We start from the raw sequence: 7,741 nt of genomic DNA, 5'->3' as shown, positions 1-7,741 counted from the left end.
AGCATAAGCACAGGACCACCTACAGAAACCAGCACAGCACCAGCACTCACTAACTAACCTGATTACACCAAGCCCCATTGCCCCCATGCTCTGGTGGAACCACCCCTCCCAATCAGGCTGGCCTCAGTCCCAGAGCAGGAGGCCCTTTCCCACAGAAGAATGGCCCAAACCCCTGCCAACGCCACATCTCCCAATGCAGGAGTTTTGTAAGGTCTCAGCTCCAGGGGCAGCAGCAACAGGTCTCATGCACAAAGAGACTAGAGCATCCTAGTTAAAGTTTGTCATGTGCAGGCCAGGGACCAAACACTGCCCACAACAGATGAAAAGAGCTCCAGAGAGGACTCACCTGAAGGCTAAAGCATCCAGGGCACAATAGCAGAGCACACACAGCACACACTGGAGACACTCCCAGAAGTAGCAGGCCCTGGGGACCAACCAGGGAACACTTCACTGCAGGGAGGGCACTACGGGACCTCTTCTTCATAAAGTCATTACCCTCCAGAACAGGAGAAATATCTGACTTTCCTAACACAGAGAAATAGGCAGAGACTTAGGTAAAATGAAAAGACAATGGAATTTGTCCCAAATGGAAAACCAGGACAATGCCATGACCAGAGATCTAAGTGAAACAGATATAAGTTACAAGCCTGATGGTGAAATTAAAGCAATGATCATAAGGATACTCACAGGACTTGAGAAAAGAGTGATATCAGTGAGAACCTCAACACAGAGATAAAAAATTACATGGCAAAGATAAAGGACTCAATAAGGAAAATGAGAAACACATGTGAAGGAACAAACAGCAGGCTGGAAGAAGCAGAGGAATGAATTAATGACCTAGAAGACAGAGTAATAGAAAGTAATCAAGATGCACAAAAGAGAGAGAGAACTATGCAACATGAGAATATACTTAGGGAACTCAGTGACTCCATCAAATGTAGTAACATTCATATTCATAATATATTCATATTATAACATTCATATATATCATATTATAGTAACATTCATATATAATATTCATATCACAGAAAAGAAGAGTGTGGAAAGGGGAGAGAGAATTTATTTGAAGAAATAATAACTGAAAACTTCCCTACTCTGGGGAAACAAATAGGTATCGGGATCCAGGAGGCAAAGAGAACTCCCAACAAAATCAACAAAAGCAGATTCACACCAAGACATATTGTAATTGAAATGGCAAAATATAGTTGTAAAAAATACTAAAAGCAGCAAGACAAATAAAGACAGTTAATACAAAGGAAACTAAAAAAAAAAAAAATCAATGATTTTTCTTTTTCAGCAGAAACTTACAAACCAGAAAGAAGTGGCATGAAATACTCAAAGTGCTGAATGGGAAAAATCTGCAGCCAAGAGTACTCTACCCAGCCAGGCTATCCTTCAGAATAAGAGAGAGAAAGATTTTCCCAGACAAACAAAAACTAAAGGAGTCATGACCACAAAACCAGCCCTGCAAGAAATATTAAAGGAGGGCACCTGGGTGGCTCAGTGGGTTAAAGCCTCTACCTTCAGCTCAGGTTGCAATCCCAGGGTCCTGGGATCAAGCCCCGAATCGGGCTCTCTGCTCAGCAGGGAGCCTGCTTGCCTTCCTCTCTCTCTGCCTGCCTCTCTGCCTACTTGTGATCTCTGTCAAATAAGTAAATAAAAAATCTTTTAAAAAAAAAAGAAATATTAAAGGAGACTCTTCGAGTGTAAAGAACAAAAGTGATGATATAAATGTAGGAAATACAAAAGCAGTAAAAATTAATATTTCTGTAAAAAAAATCGAAGAATTCACAGAATAGAAGGTCAGAAAATATGATACCATAGAATACCTGGATGGCTCAGTTAGTTAAGCATCTATTTTTAGCCCAGGTCATGATCTCAGGGTCCTGGGATTAAGCCTCACATCAGGCTCCCTGCTCTGTGGGGAGTCTGGTTCTCCCTCTGCCCCTCCCCCATTTCTGTGTGCGCTCTCTCTCCAATAAAATAAATAAAAATTAAAAATTAAAAAAATAAAAATATGACACCATACACCTAACACATGGGAAGAAGAAAAGAATGGGTTCTAATTTAAATAATCAACTTTATATAGCCTGCCATGTGCAGAAAATGTTATATATAAACCTAACCACAAAACAAAAACCATTAATAAGTATGCAAATAATAAAGAAAAAGAAATCCAAATATATCACTGAAGAAAACAAGCAAACCACCAAAGAGAAAGACAAGAAAGGATCAGAAAAAAAATCTTCAGAAACAATCACAAAACAAGTAATAAAATGACAATGGATACCTATCAATAATTACTTTGAATGTAAATGGACTAAATACTCCAATCAAAAGACATATGGTGCCCAATGCATAAAAAAACAAGAACCATTGATGTGTAGTCTACTAGAGACTCATTTTAGACCTAAAGACACATGCACATTGAAAGTGAGGAAACAAAAAAACTAAAATAAAATAATTTTTAAAATAAATTTTTTAAAAAAAGAAAGTGAGGAAACAGAGAAGCATTTATTATGCAAATGGATGTCAAAAGAAGGGTGCAGTAGCAATATTTCCATTGGACAAAACAGACTTTTAATAAAAGACTATAGGGGGCACCTGGGAGGCTCAGTGGGTTAAAGCCTCTGCCTTTGGCTCAGGTCATGATCCCAGGGTCCTGGGATGGAGCCCTGCATCGGACTCTCTGCTCAGCAGGGAGCCTGCTTCCCCCCATCTTTCTGCCTGCCTCTCTGCCTACTTGTGATCTCTCTCTCTCTCTCTCTCTGTGTCAAATAAATAAATAAAATATTTGAAAAGAAAAAAAAAAAAGACTGTAGGGGTGCCTGGGTAGCTCAGTAGGTTAAGGCTCTGCCTTTGGCTCAGGCCATGATCTTAGGGTCCTGGGATCAAGTCCCACACTGGGCTCTTTGCTCGGCAGGGAGCCTGCTTCCCCCTCTCTCTCTGCCTGCCTCTCGCCTACTTGTGATCTCTCTTTCTCTCTGTCAAATAAATAAATAAATAAATAAATCTTTAAAAAAAATAAAAAGAAAATGAAAATGAAAAACACAACAGTTCAAAACCTTTGGGATGCAGCAAAAGCAGTTCTAAGAGGGACATTTATAGCCATACAGGCCTTCCTCAAGAAGCAAGAACAATCTCTCCCCCTGCTTGTGCTCACACTCTTCCTGATAAACAAAATCTATCAAAAAAAAAAAAAAGGCAGGAACTATCTCAAATAAAAAACCTAACCTTACACATAAAGGAGCTTAAAAAAAAGAGAGAGAGAGAGAGAGAAAACAAACAAGACCTAAAACCAGCAGAAACAAGGAAACAATAAAAATCTGAGCAGACATAAATGATTAGAAAATAAAACAAAACAAAAAACGCTAGAACAGATAAATGAAACAAGGAGCTGGTTTTTTTTTTTTTTTAAAAAAAAAACAATCAATAAAATTGATAAACCTTTAGCAAGACCTATCAAGAAAAAAAGAGAAAGGACCCAAATGAATAAAATCACAAGTGAGAGAGGAGAAATAAAAGCCAACATCATAGGGACTCCTGGGTGGCTGAGTCTGCCTTTAGCTCAGGTCAGGATCCTGGAATCGAGTCCCACGTCAGGCTCCTTGTTCAGTGGGGAGCCTGCTTCTCCCTCTGCCTGCCACTCCTCCTGCTTGTGTTTTCTCTCTCTTTCTCTCTCTCTTACACCTTCTCTGCCTCTCTGACAAATGAATAAAATCTTTAAACACACACACACACACACACACAGAAAATACAAACAATTGTAATACAAACAAGTATAAGAAAATATTATGAAAAACTATCTGCCAACAAATTGGACAACCTAGAAGAAAGGAATACATTCCTGGAAACATAAACTACCAAAACTGAAACAAGAAGAAACCAAAAATTTGAACTGACCAATTACCAGCAATGAAGTTGAATCAGTAATCAAAAAAACTCCCAATAAACAAAAGTCCAGGACCAGATGACTTCACAGGTGAATTCTACCAAACATTTATTTTTTTTAAAGATTTTATTTATTTGAGAGAAAGAATGAGAGGCGAGGAGGTCAGAGGGAGAAGCAGACCCCTTATGGAGCCGGGAGCCAGTGTGGGACTTGATCCCAAGACTCTGGGATCATGACCTGAGCCAAAGGCAGTCACTTAACCAACTGAGCCCCACAGTCACCCTCTACCAAACATTAAAGAAGAGTTCATACTTACTCTTCTCAAACTATTGCAAAAAAAAAAAACAAAAAACAACAGAAAAAGAAGGACAACTTCCAAATTCATTCTAGGAGGCCAGGATTACCCTGACACCAAAGCCAGATAAAGATGCCACAAAAAAAAGAAAGAAAGAAAGAAAGAAAACTATAGTCAATATCTCCAATGCACACAAATTCAAAATTCCTCAACAAAGTGTTAGCAAACCAAATACCACAGTACATTCAAAAAAACATTCACCACAATCAAGTGGGATATATTCCTGGGTTGCAAGAGTGGTTTAATATTCACAAATTAATCAACATGATACATCACATCAATAAGAGAAAGGATAAGAACGATATGAGCAATTTCGATACACACAGAAAAAGCATTTGACAAAGCACGTCTATTCATGATAAAAAAAAAACCTCAACAAAGCAGTTTTAGAGAGAACATACCTCAATATAATAAAGGCCATCTATGAAAAACCCACAGCTAACATCATCCTTAATGCGGAAAAACTGAGGGCCTTTTCCCAAAGGTCAGGAATAAGACAAGGATATCCACTTTCACCACTTTTATTCAACATCACACTGGAAGTCCTAGTCACAGCAAACAGAAAAAAATAAAAGGCATTCAAATCAACAAGGAAGAAATCAAACTTCCACTATTTGTAGATAACATGATACTCTATGTAGAAAACCTGACAGACTCCATCAAGAACTGCTAGAACTGATAAATTCAGTAAAGTTGCAAGTTGCAAAAAATCAATGTATAAAAACCTGCTGCATTCCTATATACCAATAATGAAGCAGGGGAAAGAAAAATTAAGAAAACAGGGTGCCTGGGTGGCTCAGTGGATTAAAGCCTCTGCCTTCAGTCCAGGTCATGATCCCAGGGTCGTGGGATTGAGTCCCGCATCAGGCTGTCTGCTCAGTAGGGAGCCTGCTTCCCCCTCTCTCTGCCTGCCTCTCTGTCTACTTGTAATCTCTGTCTATCAAATAAATTAAATAAATAAATAAAAATTTTTAAACCAAGAAGGAAAAATTTAGAAAACAATCCAGGGGTGCCTGGGTGGCTCAGTGGTTTAAGCCTCTACTTTTAGCTCAAGTTGTAATCTCAGGGTCCTGGGATCGAGTCCTGCATTGGGCTCTCTGCTCAGCCAGGAGCCTGCTTCCGCCTCTCTCTCTGCCTGCCTCTCTGCCTACTTGTGATCTCTGTCAAATAAATAAATAAAATCTCTTTTTTAAAAATCCAATTTACAATTGCACCAAAAATAAGATATCTAGGAATAAACCTAACCAAAGAGATAAAAGACCTATACTCTGAAAACTACAAAACACTTATGAAAGAAATTGAAGAGGACATGAAGAAATGGAAAGACATTCCATGCTCATGGATTGGCAGAACAAACACTGTTAAAATGTCTATACTACTCAAACCATTCTGTACATTCAAGGAAATGTCTACCAAAATGTCAACAGCATTTTTCACAGAATTAAAACAATCAATCCTTAAATCTGTATGGAACCACAAAAGACCCCAAAAAGCCAAAACAATCTTGAAAATGAAAAGCAAAGCTAGAGGCATCACAATTCTGGACTTCAAGTTCTTTTACAAAGCTATAGTGATCAAGACAGTATGGTACTGACACAAAAACAGATTATGTAGATCAATAGAACAGAAGACAAAATCCAGAAATAATCCAGAAATTAAGCCCAGAAACATACCCACAATTATATGGTCAATTGATCTTCAACAACAGAGGCAAGAATACACAATGGGAAAGACAGTCTCTTTAACAAATGGTGTGGAGGAATGGGGGGACTGGACAGCAACATGCAAATGAATGACTCTGGAGCACTTTCTCACATCACACACAAAAATAAACTCAGTATGAATTAAAGACCTAAATGTAAAAGCTGAAACCATAAAAATTCTAGAAGACAGCACAGGCAGCAATTTCTTTGACATCGGCCATACCAAGATTTTTTAGATATGTTTCCTGAGGCAAAGAAAACAAAAGCAAAAAACAAACTAAGGACTAAATCAAAATAAAAAGATTCAGGGGCGTCTGGGTGGCTCAGTTGGTGCCTTCAGCTAGGGTCATGGTCTCAGGGTCCTGGGATCAAGACCCGCATCGGGCTCCCTGCTCAGCAAAGAGCCTGCTTCTCCCTCTCTCTCTGCCTGCCACTCTGCTTACTTGTGCGCGCACTCACACGCGTGCTCTCTCTCTGTCAAATAAATAAATAGATAAATAAAATCTTTTTAAAAAAATTAAAAGATTCAGCACAAAAGAAGAAAAACAGCAGCAAACCTAAAAGACAACCTACGGAATGGGAAAAGATATTTGCAAATAACATCTCTGATAAAGAATTAGTATCCAAAATATATAAAGAACTGATATAACTCCACACCAAATAAAAAACAAACCCAATTTAAAAATGGGCAGAAGGCATGAGCAAACATTTCTCCAAAGAAGACATACAGACGGCCAACAAACACATGAAAAAATGTTCAACATCACTCATCGTTAGGGAGATGCAAATAAAAACTACAAGGAGGTATCACCTCATACTTCTCAGAATGGCTAAAATCAAAAACCCAAGAAACAGTAAGTGTTGGGGAAGGATGTGGAGAAAAAGGAACATAAATTTTGTTTGGGATGGATACAAATTAGTGCAGCCACTATGGAAAACACTATGGCACTTCCTCAAAAAATTATAACTAGAACTACCCTATAATCCAGCAATCCCACTACTGGGCACTTACCCAAATACAAAAACACTAATTTGAAAGGACATACGAACCCCTATGTTTACTGCCACATTATTTACAACAGCCAAAATATGGAAGCAGCCCAAGTGTCCATCAACACATGAATGGATAAAGAAGAGGAGATGTACATATATATAACAATTATTATTCAGCCATAAAAAGGAATGAAATCTTGCCATTTGCAGTAACGTGGATGGCCAAGTGAAACCAGAGAAAGACAAATACTGTATGATTTCACTCTAGGTGGAACTTAAGAAACAAAACAAACGAATAGCAGGAAAAAAAAGAGATAAACCAAGAAACAGACTCTCAACTACAGAAAACTGATGGTTACCAGAGGGGAAGTGGTAGTGGGGAGTGAAATGGGTTATGGGGATTAAAGAGGACACGTACCATGATGCATCATATACAGAGTTACTGAATCACTATATTGCAACTGAAACTAATATATAACACTGTATATTAACTATACCAGAATTAAAATTTAAAAACTTAATAAAATCAGGGCACCAGTCTAGCTCAGTTGAAGGGACTCTTGATTTGGGGACCATGAGTTCAAGTCCTATTTTCAGTGTAGAGATTACTTAAATAAACTTTACAAAACTTTAAAATTAAAAAAAAAAAATTGGGGAAGCGGCATCTGGGTGGCTCAGTCATAAGCGTCTGCCTTACAGCTCAGGTCATGATCCCAGGGTCCTAGGATTGAGCCCCGCATTCGGCTCCCTGCTCAGCGGGAAGCCTGCTTCTCCCTCTCCCACTCCCCTTGCTTATGG

Source organism: Neovison vison, chromosome 9 (assembly GCF_020171115.1).
Source record: "Neovison vison isolate M4711 chromosome 9, ASM_NN_V1, whole genome shotgun sequence".
NCBI lineage: Eukaryota > Metazoa > Chordata > Mammalia > Carnivora > Mustelidae > Neogale > Neogale vison.
This window is presented reverse-complemented; position numbering follows the sequence as displayed.